The sequence below is a fragment of the Rhinatrema bivittatum genome, chromosome 7 (genome assembly GCF_901001135.1).
Source record: "Rhinatrema bivittatum chromosome 7, aRhiBiv1.1, whole genome shotgun sequence".
Classification (NCBI taxonomy): Eukaryota; Metazoa; Chordata; class Amphibia; order Gymnophiona; family Rhinatrematidae; genus Rhinatrema; species Rhinatrema bivittatum.
In genome coordinates this window covers 177,778,753-177,792,023 of record NC_042621.1, presented here as the reverse complement: position 1 = coordinate 177,792,023, position 13,271 = coordinate 177,778,753, and the positions used below count along the sequence as shown (strand labels likewise).

At 41.4% G+C, this 13,271-nt stretch overlaps 1 protein-coding gene across 1 annotated transcript in view; it reads right to left on the bottom strand.

The window, feature by feature from the left end:
• The window catches only part of LOC115095598 (dual specificity phosphatase DUPD1-like), a 98,935-nt gene extending 89,427 nt beyond the window's left edge, over nucleotides 1–9,508 (bottom strand). The window contains exon 1 of the mRNA XM_029609546.1: nucleotides 9,394–9,508. The gene's annotated coding sequence lies outside the window, so the exon portion shown is untranslated. The remainder of the gene's footprint in view (nucleotides 1–9,393) is intronic.
• Between the last annotated feature and the right edge of the window lie 3,763 nt (nucleotides 9,509–13,271).

The window sequence follows — 13,271 nt, the reverse complement described above, 5'->3', positions numbered from 1 at the left end:
AGTTTGGTCTGTCCTGGCTTGTTTAGCAATAGCTACTGTTTCAAAGCATTTTAGGAGTTTCTCCATATAAAAAAGATTAAATGACTCATCTTCTGTTCCTTATAGTGACTCATTTTCTGTTCCTTATAGTCTGAGTCAGGTGGTCACAGTGCCCTGAACAAGCTCAGCTTTCTCCCCATTAAGCAAGTATGTGGGTTTTTATGAAGACAATGTAAAGGTGCACATATTCCATTCAATAGGAGGATGTGACTAAACTTTTGATTCTGCCAGGCTATGCTCAATCTGTTCTCAGCCAGAACACTCACAGAAGGGCTGAGCATGCCAGTACCTCTGGCCAGCAATGATGCTTATATCAATTACGGCTTTTACAAAAAATGCCTTTTTCTTTACAAATATAATCACATGGCTAAGCAGTACAAGCTCTGAGGTTGCCTAGGACCAGGATCTTGATGCACTTATTTGGGCAGGGTTTGATTGGTTATACGATATCTAAGATGATGGAGACAGCTTTTGCGTGGCTGGGGGGAGAAAGGGCTGGTAGGAATTTCCTTTTAGGCTGATTATTTTAATTTTTGATAGTGATATTAAATATTAGTTGCATCTGGTTTATTTTGGGGAGTTTTGTGACTGATTTTTATTTCGTTATGTATTTTCTGTGTTAGGTCATGGAAATCTGTAGCTATATGTTTATGATGTTTGCGTGTTATGGGGAAATTTGGTAACAATGCACAAATTAGTTGGCAAACATGCACAAAAAGTCCCAGCAAGTTTCTAAGTGGACTTGCATGCATAAGTCAGCTTTGAAAATTTTCTTGGCAAAACTACACAGGCACAATTACACCTGCCATTTGGTGTGCATAATTGTGCCTAGAATAGTTATGTCCATGCTCTCTAAAACAAACAAGTATGTGTGCAAGAATCAACCCCTCCCAGACTCCATCCCCTGAAATGCCTCTTCCTGTGCCTGTAAATGTCTGCACATATCTGCCGCACAATTTTTGTGGGCTACATATTTCTGCGGGTAAAGCACTATTTTGCTCACCGAACTCCTTTGAAAGTTATCCTCACAATGTATTGATTTGATTGTTTATATGGCTTCTGATATAAGGCATTTACAAATTGCAAATTAGGAGTATATTTTCAGGCAATTAGGTATATTTGGCAGGTGCTAAAAATCAGTGTTTTCATAGCATGAACTAAATTTTTTGGGGGGAATTTTTAAGTGAATTTTTTTTTATTTTAATTTTTTATTTATGCAAAATTCAATAAACAGAAAAGAAAATTAAAGATACATTAATAATAAGTCATATACACATGACAGTCACCATAAGATTAAGAAATAGGTACTTAGTATCTGCATAGTTTTAAGCAGTAATCCACTAGGAGTTTTAATTAAGGAAATCAAGCAGAATTAAGGAAACTTAACAATTGAAAAAAAAATAAGGTAGCATCTAAACTTTCCTTTTATGCCTCTAAACCCATAGCCAAAGAATCTTGGGTTCGTGAATCCAAAAATACTCTTAATTGGGTAATATCATAAGAGATAAATTTCTGATTTTGACACATAACTTCGCATTTACACGGAAACCTTACAAGCATTTTCCCTCCCATACGTTCCACCTCATTTTTCATTTCAAGGAATTTCTTCCTTCTTATCTGTGTTTGACGTGATAAGTCTGGGTAAATCCATATGGGGGCCCCGTGAAATTTCTCTAGCCTACTTCTCATAAACATGCGAGGTACTGCATCTCTATCAGCCGGAAATACAAAAGATATATGCAATGTAGCTCTAGTTGAAATTTCTGTTTCTAAGGATGACTCAATCAATTCTGAGATATTCAATTGTGGTTCTATGATCTTATTCTCAAGATTTACACCCTTCTGTTTTCTTTCCACATAATATATTTTTGTTATGGGAGGGATAGCATTTTCTGGCATTTTTAATACAGCGCTAAGGTATTCTTTAAACATGTCTCTCGGTGTAATCATGTCATGTCTTGGGAAATTGAGAACTCTCAAGTTCAAATAGCGCAGTGAATTTTCGATTGTCTCGAGTCTTTTATCATAGACAATTTCTATTTTAGAAATTTTTTGAGAACAACCCTGTAATTCATTTATCCTCATCTCCATATCTTGTTGTTTTCCATCGATTTTTGACATCACAGTCTCAATTTTTGTAAAACATTGGTTTGTTGACTCAGTTGACTTAGTCAAATTTACTATAGCTGCTTCCAGCGATTTTAAAGCTGACCAAATAGAGCTCATTGTAATCTCTTCTGTTTCTCCTATTATTACTTGATCACCCTCAGAGATTATGGATTCAATTTGGCCCTTTTTGGCCATGCCTCCTTCTCCTTCTATTTCAAGAAAAGAATCAGGTAAATCATTACTAGAAGAAAAAATCTGTGGAGGAGGAGGAGTCTTAGGGGCGCCTGGTGTTAAGGATGTTTCGGCCAAGGGGCCTACCACCCGCTCCGTGGCAGTTTCCCCAGCGGCCATATCCACCGGCTCTTTTACAGATGCTGGTGAATAGAAAGATGATATCTGCATTTGGATAGGCATAGGATTGGGAGATGAGGTTATTACCTCCCTAATCCTAGCCTTCCTCTTAGTATGAGGCATAGATTAAACAGGTAATATATATCACAGTTTCTCAACTTTCCAAACTTCACCTTCCTTATTTATTATTCTTTCTCCTAGTGGAAGTCGGAGGTTTAGAGCAAGGGAGAAAAGCAATACGTCAAGAAGAAGTTCTAACTCACAGTTCAAGTTGATCTTATTGAGGTCATTTCAAAATAATTCAGTTCTTCCGAACACTATTCCAACATGGTCGTGCTCCCCTGAGCGATGCGCCGGGACGGCAATGATGCGCCGAAGGGGGCTGGCTTTTATGCCCAAGCCAGTCGCCCCTTGATGACGTCGGCGTACAGCGATCCAGGAAGTTCAACAGGCAAACTTCGGCGTCCAGCGGGTAAAAAGATTTCTTTTCAGTGAGGTAGCTCACCTCGCTTTCTCCGTCGTGTAAAGCCCCAGGAAATTAATCTCCCTCGCTCCTCCTCAAGAGATGCGCCGAAGGGGGCTGGCTTTTATGCCCAAGCCAGTCGCCCCTTGATGACGTCAGCGTACAGCGATCCAGGAAGTTCAACAGGCAAACTTCGGCGTCCAGCGGGTAAAAAGATTTCTTTTCAGTGAGGTAGCTCACCTCGCTTTCTTCGTCGTGTAAAGCCCCAGGAAATTAATCTCCCTCGCTCCTCCTCAAGAGATGCGCAGAAGGGGGCTGGCTTTTATGCCCAAGCCAGTCGCCCCTTGATGACGTCGGCGTACAGCGATCCAGGAAGTTCAACAGGCAAACTTCGGCGTCCAGCGGGTAAAAAGATTTCTTTTCAGTGAGGTAGCTCACCTCGCTTTCTTCGTCGTGTAAAGCCCCAGGAAATTAATCTCCCTCGCTCCTCCTCAAGAGATGCGCAGAAGGGGGCTGGCTTTTATGCCCAAGCCAGTCGCCCCTTGATGACGTCGGCGTACAGCGATCCAGGAAGTTCAACAGGCAAACTTCGGCGTCCAGCGGGTAAAAAGATTTCTTTTCAGTGAGGTAGCTCACCTCGCTTTCTCCGTCGTGTAAAGCCCCAGGAAATTAATCTCCCTCGCTCCTCCTCAAGAGATGCGCCGAAGGGGGCTGGCTTTTATGCCCAAGCCAGTCGCCCCTTGATGACGTCGGCGTACAGCGATCCAGGAAGTTCAACAGGCAAACTTCGGCGTCCAGCGGGTAAAAAGATTTCTTTTCAGTGAGGTAGCTCACCTCGCTTTCTCCGTCGTGTAAAGCCCCAGGAAATTAATCTCCCTCGCTCCTCCTCCAAAGTGAATTTAATATAATAAAGTGCAAATATCTCTGTGAACAACATTGCAGAAGGGATAGAAGATAAAGTTGGTCTATTTGCAGATGATACGAAGATATGCAACGGAGTGGACACGCCTGAAGGAGTAGAGAGAATGAAAAGTGATTTTAAGAAATTTTGAAGAATGGTTGAAGATTTGGCAGCTGAGATTCAATGCCAAGAAGTGCAGAGTCATGCATCCGGGATGCGGTAATCCAAAAGAGCTGTATGTGATGGTTGGTGAAAGACTGATGGGCACAGACCAAGAGAGAGATCTTGGGGTAATAGTGTCATCTGTACTTGGACCAGTGCTTTTTAAGATATTTATAAATGATCTGGAAAGGGGTACAACGAGTGAGGTGATCAATTTTGCGGATGACACAAAATTATGCAGAGTAGTTAAATCTCAAACGGATTGTGATAAATTGCAGGAGGACCTTGCGAGACTGGAAGATTGGGCTTCCAAATGGCAGATTAAATTTAACGTGGACAAGTGCAAAGTGATGCATATAGGGAAAAATAACTCTTGCTGTAGTTATACAATGTTAGGTTCTATCTTAAGAGTTACCACCCAGGAAAGGGATCTAGGCATCATAGTGGATAATACATTGAAATAATCGGCCCAGTGTGCTGTGGCAGTCAAAAAAGCAAACAGAATGCTAGGAATTATTAGGAAGGGAATGGAAAATAAAACGGAGGATGTCATAATGCCTCTGTATCACTCCATGATGAGCTGCACCTTGAATTTTGTGTGCAATTCTGGTAACCGCATCTCAAAAAGAATGTAGCTGCACTGGAGAAAGTGCAGAGAAGGGCGACCAACGTGATAAGGGGCATGGAATGGCTGCCCTATGAGGAAAGGCTAAAGAAGTTAGGGCTGTTCAGTCTGGAGAAGAGACAACTGAGGGGGGATATGATAGAAGTCTACAAAATCATGAAAGAACATGAACAAGTTAATGTAAATGGGTTATTTATTCTGTCAGATAATAGAAGGACCAGGGGGCACGCCATGAAGTTAGCAAGTAGCTCATTTAAGACTAATTGGAGAAAATTCTTTTTCACTCAGCGCATAGTTAAGCTCTGGAATTCATTGCCAGAGGATGTGGTTACAGCAGTTAGTGTAACTGGGTTTAAAAAAGGTTTGGATATGTTTCTAGAAGATAAATCCATATACTGCAATGACAGTAATTAATAAGCAATAGTAGATTGTGATCTATCTAATGTTGGGTATTTGCCAGGTACTGTGACTTGGATTGGCCACTGTTGGAAACAGGATGCTGGGCTTGATGAACCATTGGTCTGACACAGTATGGCATGTCTTATGTTTTTATGTCTGGTGATCTGAAGATGGCGAAGCAATGTAACAAGGTGATAGCTAAAGCCAGAAGAATGCTAGGCTTACATATAAAGAGGAATAACCAGTAAGATAAAAGAGGTGATAACGCCCTTGTATAGGTCCTTGGTGAGGCCTCACCTGGAGAACTGTGTTCAGTTCTGGAAAAGGATAGAGATAGGATGGAGGCAGTCCAAAGAAGGACAACCAAAATGGTGTGGGGTCATATCTAAGAAATACAACTATTAAACCAGGCCCTAAACACTAATACATTTCCTATTGGGAAAACAGAATAAGCCAAGCTGCTATAGAGCCCCACACAGAAATAATTGTAAAGCTATACTAAAAATGTTACAAAACAGCTGCTGAACAGAATAATATCCAATTAAAAACTTATAAAAATTATTAAAACATGTCCAAATATCAATAAATATTTGAAAACAGCAGACATTGCATAATACCCAATAATTAAAATGGCAATCAATCAAGAAAAATAAATTTAAAAAGGCACCTTTACTTACCATCTCCAGCAACTCTCCTACTCCTTTCCCTTGCAGACCAATAGCACTCACCAGAAGCAGCAAGGGCTGCTGAAGCTCTGTCCTCACAGTCCTCTTCCTTAGCGCCCACAAACAGTCACTCACCCCCCCCCCCCCCTCCAATTAGACACAACGACCAGTCTCGGTCTCTCTCTCACACCAGTCATCTTCCTGACCAGTCTCTCTCTCAATCACACTCATGGTCTCTTATATACAAGCTCTCAATCACACACAAATGCTCTCAATCACACACAAATGCTCTCGCACCTACACACACAAACTCTCACCCAAGCACCGATTCACACCCACACACACACACTCTCACCCAAACACCCATTCACACCCACACACACACACTCTCACCCATACACCCATTCACACCCACACACACACACACAAGCTCTCACCCAAACACCCATTCACACCCACACACAACCTCTCACCCAAACACCCATTCACACCCACACACAACCTCTCACCCAAGCACCCATTCACACCCACACAAGCTCTTACCCATTCACAACCACACACACACACGCTCTCACCCAAACACCCATTCACACCCACACACTCACCCATTTACACCCACACACACACACAAGCTCTCACCCAAGCACCCATTCACACCCACACACAAGCTCTCACCCAAGCACCCATTCACACCCACAAGCTCTCACCCAAACACCCATTCACACCCACAAGCTCTCACCCAAACACACACACGCTCTCACCCAAACACCCATTCACACCCAAACACAATGCTCTCAATCACACACAAATGCTCTCGCACCTACACACACAAACTCTCACCCAAGCACCGATTCACACCCACACACACACACTCTCACCCAAACACCCATTCACACCCACACCCAAACACACTCTCACCCAAACACCCATTCACACCCACACACACACACACTCTCACCCAAACACCCATTCACACCCACACACAAGCTCTCACCCAGACACCCATTCACACCCACACACACACACAAGCTCTCACCCAGACACCCATTCACACCACACACCCACCAGCTCTCACCCAAACACCCATTCACACCCACACACACACCCACCAGCTCTCACCCAAACACCCATTCACACCCACACACACACCCACCAGCTCTCACCCAAGCACCCATTCACACCCACACCCACACTAGCTGTCACCCAAGCACCCATTCACACCCACACCAGTTGTCACCCTAGCACCCATTCACACCCACACCAGCTCTCACCCAAGCACCCATTCACACCCACACCAGCTCTCACCCAAGCATCCACCCACACCAGCTCTCACCCAAGCACCCATTCACACCAGCTCTCAGCCAGGCACCCATTCACACACAGACCACAGCACCCGCACTCAGCCAGGCACTCATTCACCCACAGACGACAGCACCAGCACTCAGCCAGGCACTCATTCACCCACAGACGACAGCACCAGCACTCAGACAGGCACTCATTCACCCACAGACGACAGCACCAGCACTCAGACAGGCACTCATTCACCCACAGACGACAGCACCAGCACTCAGCCAGGCACTCATTCACTCATTTTATAAATTTTTTGCTGAAAGAAATAAGCCATATGTTGACATCAAGACTGCTGTCTTTTTTTACAGCTTTCTGAATAATATAAGAATTGGTTTCTTTTTTAAGGGAGATGGGCAACAGATTCCTCCTACCCCTAGGGAGTCCAGCCCAGTTGGAACGGGCATGTATTGGGCTATGTCACTGTGATCCTTCATTTGCAATTGTATCTTTCTGCCCCTCCCCCACCAGTCTTTACATACCTCTCTCAACTCAGCCCAACCATCACAGCAACAGTCTTCGGCCAGGGTCCACAGTTCCCAGCACTCTTGCAGACCCAGTCAACCCAGGGAGCAGAAGCCTGGCCCAGCAGTCCAACCCAGGTCTTCACATGGCCGCACACAGCACTTGCCAGTGAAACACCGGGCTGGCTCAACACTGAACTGTTTCCCCTCCTCCCTTCCCCCACAAAACTGAATAAATGTTGTAAAGTTAAGACAGTGATACAAGGGTATTTTGATTATCAAAACTTCTTGTCTATAATCTTTCAAGAAGTCTATTTTAAGAAGACCTGTGATTAATGGTTTATTTCCATTTTGAACATGCTCGGTTCTATGTAATCTACAGATTTTTGTTCTATGTCAGTTTTTGTTGTGTTACAAATTTATGGGATTTTCTAAGTTTGTGATCTGCACTGAACAATATTTTTTGGAAGCTTGCAGAATATAGGAATTTGCAAAAACATATTGGGCCTGATTTTAAAAAGCATTTACTCGAGTAAAACAGGGTTTTACTCGAGTAAATGCACTTTACTTGAGTAAGTGGGCTTTTGAAAATTGCTATAATATATGCCATTGAATTGTCCATAGGATTTACTTGTGTAAGTGCACTTTACTCCAGTAAATGGCTTTTGGAAATTGCTACAATAGTAGTTACATTTACATGCGTAACTCCTTTTGAAAATTACCCCCATTGTGTATTCTTTGATATCTACCATTTTCACCTTAACTGATATGGTATTTTCATGCAGATTTGCATCCTTAAATGACAGCTGACCTAGTTTATTTAAAACAGCTTAAGCAATGATACCATATATAGCTCAGGCAGTGTCTTGAAGGGTACCCAAGGAACCTGAGCCTTGTGGCTAGTGTTCTAGTGGTAATTAAATTACACATCAGATGGAGAAAATGATGTCAAAATGATTTCAAGAAACAATTTTGTATTTTTCCAAGATATCACACATCCAAAACATTTGTCTTTCCAATATAATAAATATGTATTTTTGATTAAGCTTTCCTGGATTCCAGTCTGCTTGTTGATGAGCACTGGAGGGCTTTTTTTTTTTTCTTTATGAAATCAAATGGAAGATTTTGTAATTCTAGACACTGGAAACTGGAACATTAACATACTGCAATCTAGTAAGCTGCCTTCAAATCTCATTTTACAGTTTTGAATGAAAGGAAAATAGTGTCTAGCACAATTCCTTATAGGAAACAAATCTCAGTGTATTACAGTGCAATCAGCCTCTTTAAGGGCACAATCTAAAGTTTTGGAGCACGTTTGTTAAATTCCAAATGGTTGTCTATGAGAGTTAATAAGAAATTATCTCATTTACTGTCAGCTTTTATCTTCTATCTACTTCATTGTCAAGTACAACAAAATGAGCTATTGCCTTGTGGTCGTACACAGCGGTCATCACATCGGATCTCTGCTCAGGCTCTTTTACTGAGGATTCATGTTTGTGGTAGGATTTGCAATCACAAGACAGAAAAATAATCTAACATCAATGCTTTTTTTTTTTTTTTATAATTTACTATTTATTGGGAATTTCATAAGAATTCACAAACTAGGAATATTAAGAAAGTAAAAGAAAAAGAAAACACTTAATATTCCAATAATTAAATAAATCTTCCAGTCCACATTATATGGGGGGGAGTCTCAAAGGAATAACATCAATGCTTTTGTTGTGCAGTCAGTTAACCATCCTTTGATTATTCTCACTTAAGTCTCTCTCTTTCTTTTTTTCCCCCACTATTTAGTTAAGCTAGTCATTTTTTCACAGGAAAAGAGATGACAGAAGAAGTCATTGGAAGTTTCTGCTGGCTTATCTTACCTGGGAGTGCAGCAGGACAGCGGTAGGCAGCCTCTGTCTACTGCATATAACAAGCGCAACAAAAGAAATGTCACTAACTTTGAGAGCAGGATCTATTTTTATGTAGGGATTTGCTGACTCTGACCTTGTGTGCTGCTTAAGTCCAAGGGGGGAGGCTCCTTTGCATCTGCTGGCAAGCCTGGTGCCCAGGACTAGGGGAAACCTTAAACCTGCTCCTGTGCAGACCTAGCTTCTGATAGACTTTACTGAGAGAAGCAGAATATGACATCCTCATGATGTTTATAATAGTCATTAAGAGAACTTTTCCAGGATGACTAGGTAGGGGGGAATGGGTAAATTGCCTGGTTTATGACTGGCTATAAATTAAAGACAGGGCACAGGCGTTTGCAGTGTGAGTGCCCTCTGGTGGCCTTGGACCATGTGAGAAACCCTGTAAGATATTGATCTACTCCTCCTTATCATTATAAAGTGAGCTACTGTATCATTTACTTTCTTAGTTAAGAAAAGCAGCAGATAAACATTATGAAATTACTTCCTTCCTGTTAGATATGGAGCATTCTGTCTGGATAGTGGTGGTTATATGAGCTAGTCAGTAATTAAGTCAAAACCTGTTTGAAGGTTAGGAAAGACCTACAAAAGAGATGACAGAAAAGTACAAATTCAAGACTTAAAAATGTCCACGTGCCTGTCTCTTTTTATTCTTCTGCTGCCTCTCTTGGTTTTATTCCTGAAATGATTGTGTGCGTGTGTGTGTGTGTGTGCACGCGCACGTTACATTATGGTCAAGCAGCCATTTCGTTATTGTGATATCCTTCCCTGTGTCTCCTCTTCATATGTTCATACTAGGTCCATTCCTATCAATGGGAGGCCCATAAGGGATTCTGATGAGGGTCAGCACAGTAGCCCCTGAATCAAAGGCTTCGTCGTAGATTATCATGATAGCCTGTAACAAAACTATGGAAGCATTTCAAATTGCAGGCAAGTTATTACGCCTTTCAAAACCTGTTCCTAATGATCTTATCTATTTGATAATAGCATGAAGAACTCCGAAATCATGCATTTATCTGGCGTAGTAGCCATTTTGCTTGTTTGCAAAGTTCAACATATAGGGGTAGATTTTAAAAGAAGCGCGTGGGCGTGCATGTGCTCGCTACCTGGCGCACGCACATGGGCGCCTCATTTTATAGCAGGTGGGCGCATGTTATAAAATCAGGGGTCGGTGTGCCCAAGAGAGGTGCACACTAGTGCATATTGTGTGCGCCAACGCCCGCGGCCCTCCCCTGTTCCCTTCCAGGCCGCTTCAATTGAAGAGCAGCCTATGAAGGAACTTCCCTTCCGCCTACTCTATCCTTCCTAACCCTTCCCCTAACCTTCCCACCCCCAGCCCTATTCTAACCCCCCCTGACCTTTATCCTATCTCTTGCGCCTGCCTCTGGGCAGGCGCAAGTTGCGTGCACCGGCAGCCTGCTGGCACGCGATCCTCCGACACAGCGGCAAATAGCCGCTGTGCCAGAGGCCTCTGGCCCCGCCCTGCCCCCTGGACCGCCCCGCCCCTTTTTCAAAGCCCCGGGACTTAGATGCGTAGGCCCGGCGCACATAACTCCCCCCCCCCCCACGTGCGTAAGGCTTTGAAAATCTGGCCACAGTGTAATACCTCACAATTTCATTGTAATCACTTACTGATACATTGTCTGGTGTCTTTCATTGCTTATTGCTCTTCTATATGCCTAGAAGAATTTTGAAACTAATATAAACTTGTTAGCAGATTGTATACTATATAAGCCGCTAGGTAGTAACATCCATGCATCTTCCTGTGTGGCCACCATCTTAAGGGTTGTGCGTGAGGACTTCAAGATGAATGGAGTAAGGATTAGGAAGGCCACTCTGGCAAGTCAAACCTGGACTCAGTGACCATCTTATACAGTAAGATACACAAGTAAAACCATCTAATATCTTATTATACAGTGCTACAAATGTAATGTGGGTGCTATTCAAAAATATATTTTCTTTATTTAAAAAAAAAGTGGTGTGGGGCAAGATGCCACCATCACATGTACTGTAATAATTTCACTGTGCAAGCTGATACTGTATCAGAAATACAAACAGAGGGCATATCAGTGGTTTGTAAAATCAGTTTGACTGTTCCCTAGAACTTTATATCATGAATAAGCACCTGCTAGTATAAACAGATTGTGCAGGAGCTTCCTACACTACGATTAAGTGCAACCCTGGGAGTGCTGCTCTCCAGGTATGGCTTGACATTTAAAGCAGTGGTTTCTCATAGAGATATAACTAAACTACAAGTTCAACACACAACTAATGTTCCAGAATACATGAATCCAGAAAAAAATACCCTTGTAAAATTCCAAAGAGTGTGCCAATAGCAATATTTAAATTAATGAACTTCAGAAGTTATCTTAAGGTATTTTCTACTAATTCTGAGAAATATGGGTGTAAAAGAATTAGCTGGATTACTTAGATAAAGGTGAAGGAGATCGCAATAGGCTTCTGAAATCCAAATAACTAAATTCTATCTTGCTGGCATGTTTTAAGCAAACACACACAAGATCTGGATTCTAAATTGCCTGGTGCTTTCATAGAGTGGCTCATAGAAAGAACCTTATACTTCACAAGAGGAATTTCTTTGAGTTATTAACCATAATCCAGACTTTTTAAGTACAAGAAATGGCACCTTTTTTCAGATATTGCATATAAGGAACAAGTCCTCCTTTGGGATTTCAGTATGTCATGTACTGCTAGGAAAGATCAATCTAATAAGAGATACACTGATCATGTGATCGTTCCTAAGTGTGAGGTAAGAGGCAAGTCCTTGAATGGAGATAATGTCTGCATGTAAGCAAGATAAGTCACCATAAGTTTATTTCTCTAAAATCATTCTGTTTCATTGATGATGTGGTGATATTTATTTTCAAAACTGTAAAGTGATCTAAAGCAAAGGGATTTGTGATCTGGAAGGGAGTGGATGGGTGATGTGTTTGCAGAGGGGTGATTAAGCTGAGGGAGACCATTTATTATAGCTATAGAAAAAACGGTAATGGGTGAGGCAACAATGTCTCTACATCAATAAAACAGGCCAGGAGTTAGACAAAACTTCACAGAGACAAAATAACACATCACAGAGAAAAGACTTCTTAACAAGAAAAATACATGTTTTGAAATATAATCTCAATTTACTTTTTTCAATAATCAAAAAGTTAACTAAAAACAATTTATCTCGTCAAAAGGAGGAAGTAGAAGCCTCAGTTGACAAATGCAACAAACTGGCAACTTTATTTGATGATAAGATAAAAAAAATTGATCAAAGGTTTGGATCAAACGCAGAACCAAAATATAACTTTACAATCTCACTACTGACGTTGTCAGTATTTGAAAATACTTCTGAGCTGGAAGTACAGCAAATAATAATATGAATTCAGCTAATCATTTGTTAGATGGGAGTCCGATCAAGTCTTTAAAAACAATAACTAAAGTTATCTCCCCCGTATTACTAAAATAGTAAACCTATCCTTAAATGAGGGTGAGATTCCAATATTGCTAAAATGTGCCTCAGTGAGACCAATTCAAAAAGACCAAAATATTGATATTAATAATTTCAATAATCTTAGACCCATTTCAATGTTGCCATTCATAGAGTACAACTTTCTCAATTATTTTTGCTATCAACTGATGGAATTTGATTTAAAGAATATATTATATCCAACACAATTCAGTTTTAGAAAAAATTATAGTATAGAAAGTTTACTTTTAGCTCTAATAGATACCATTCTCCATGGGTTTGATGCAGGCAAATTGTACTGACTTGTTCTTTTTGAATCTGTCTGCTGCATTTCATATGGTAGACCCCAAAATAATGATTA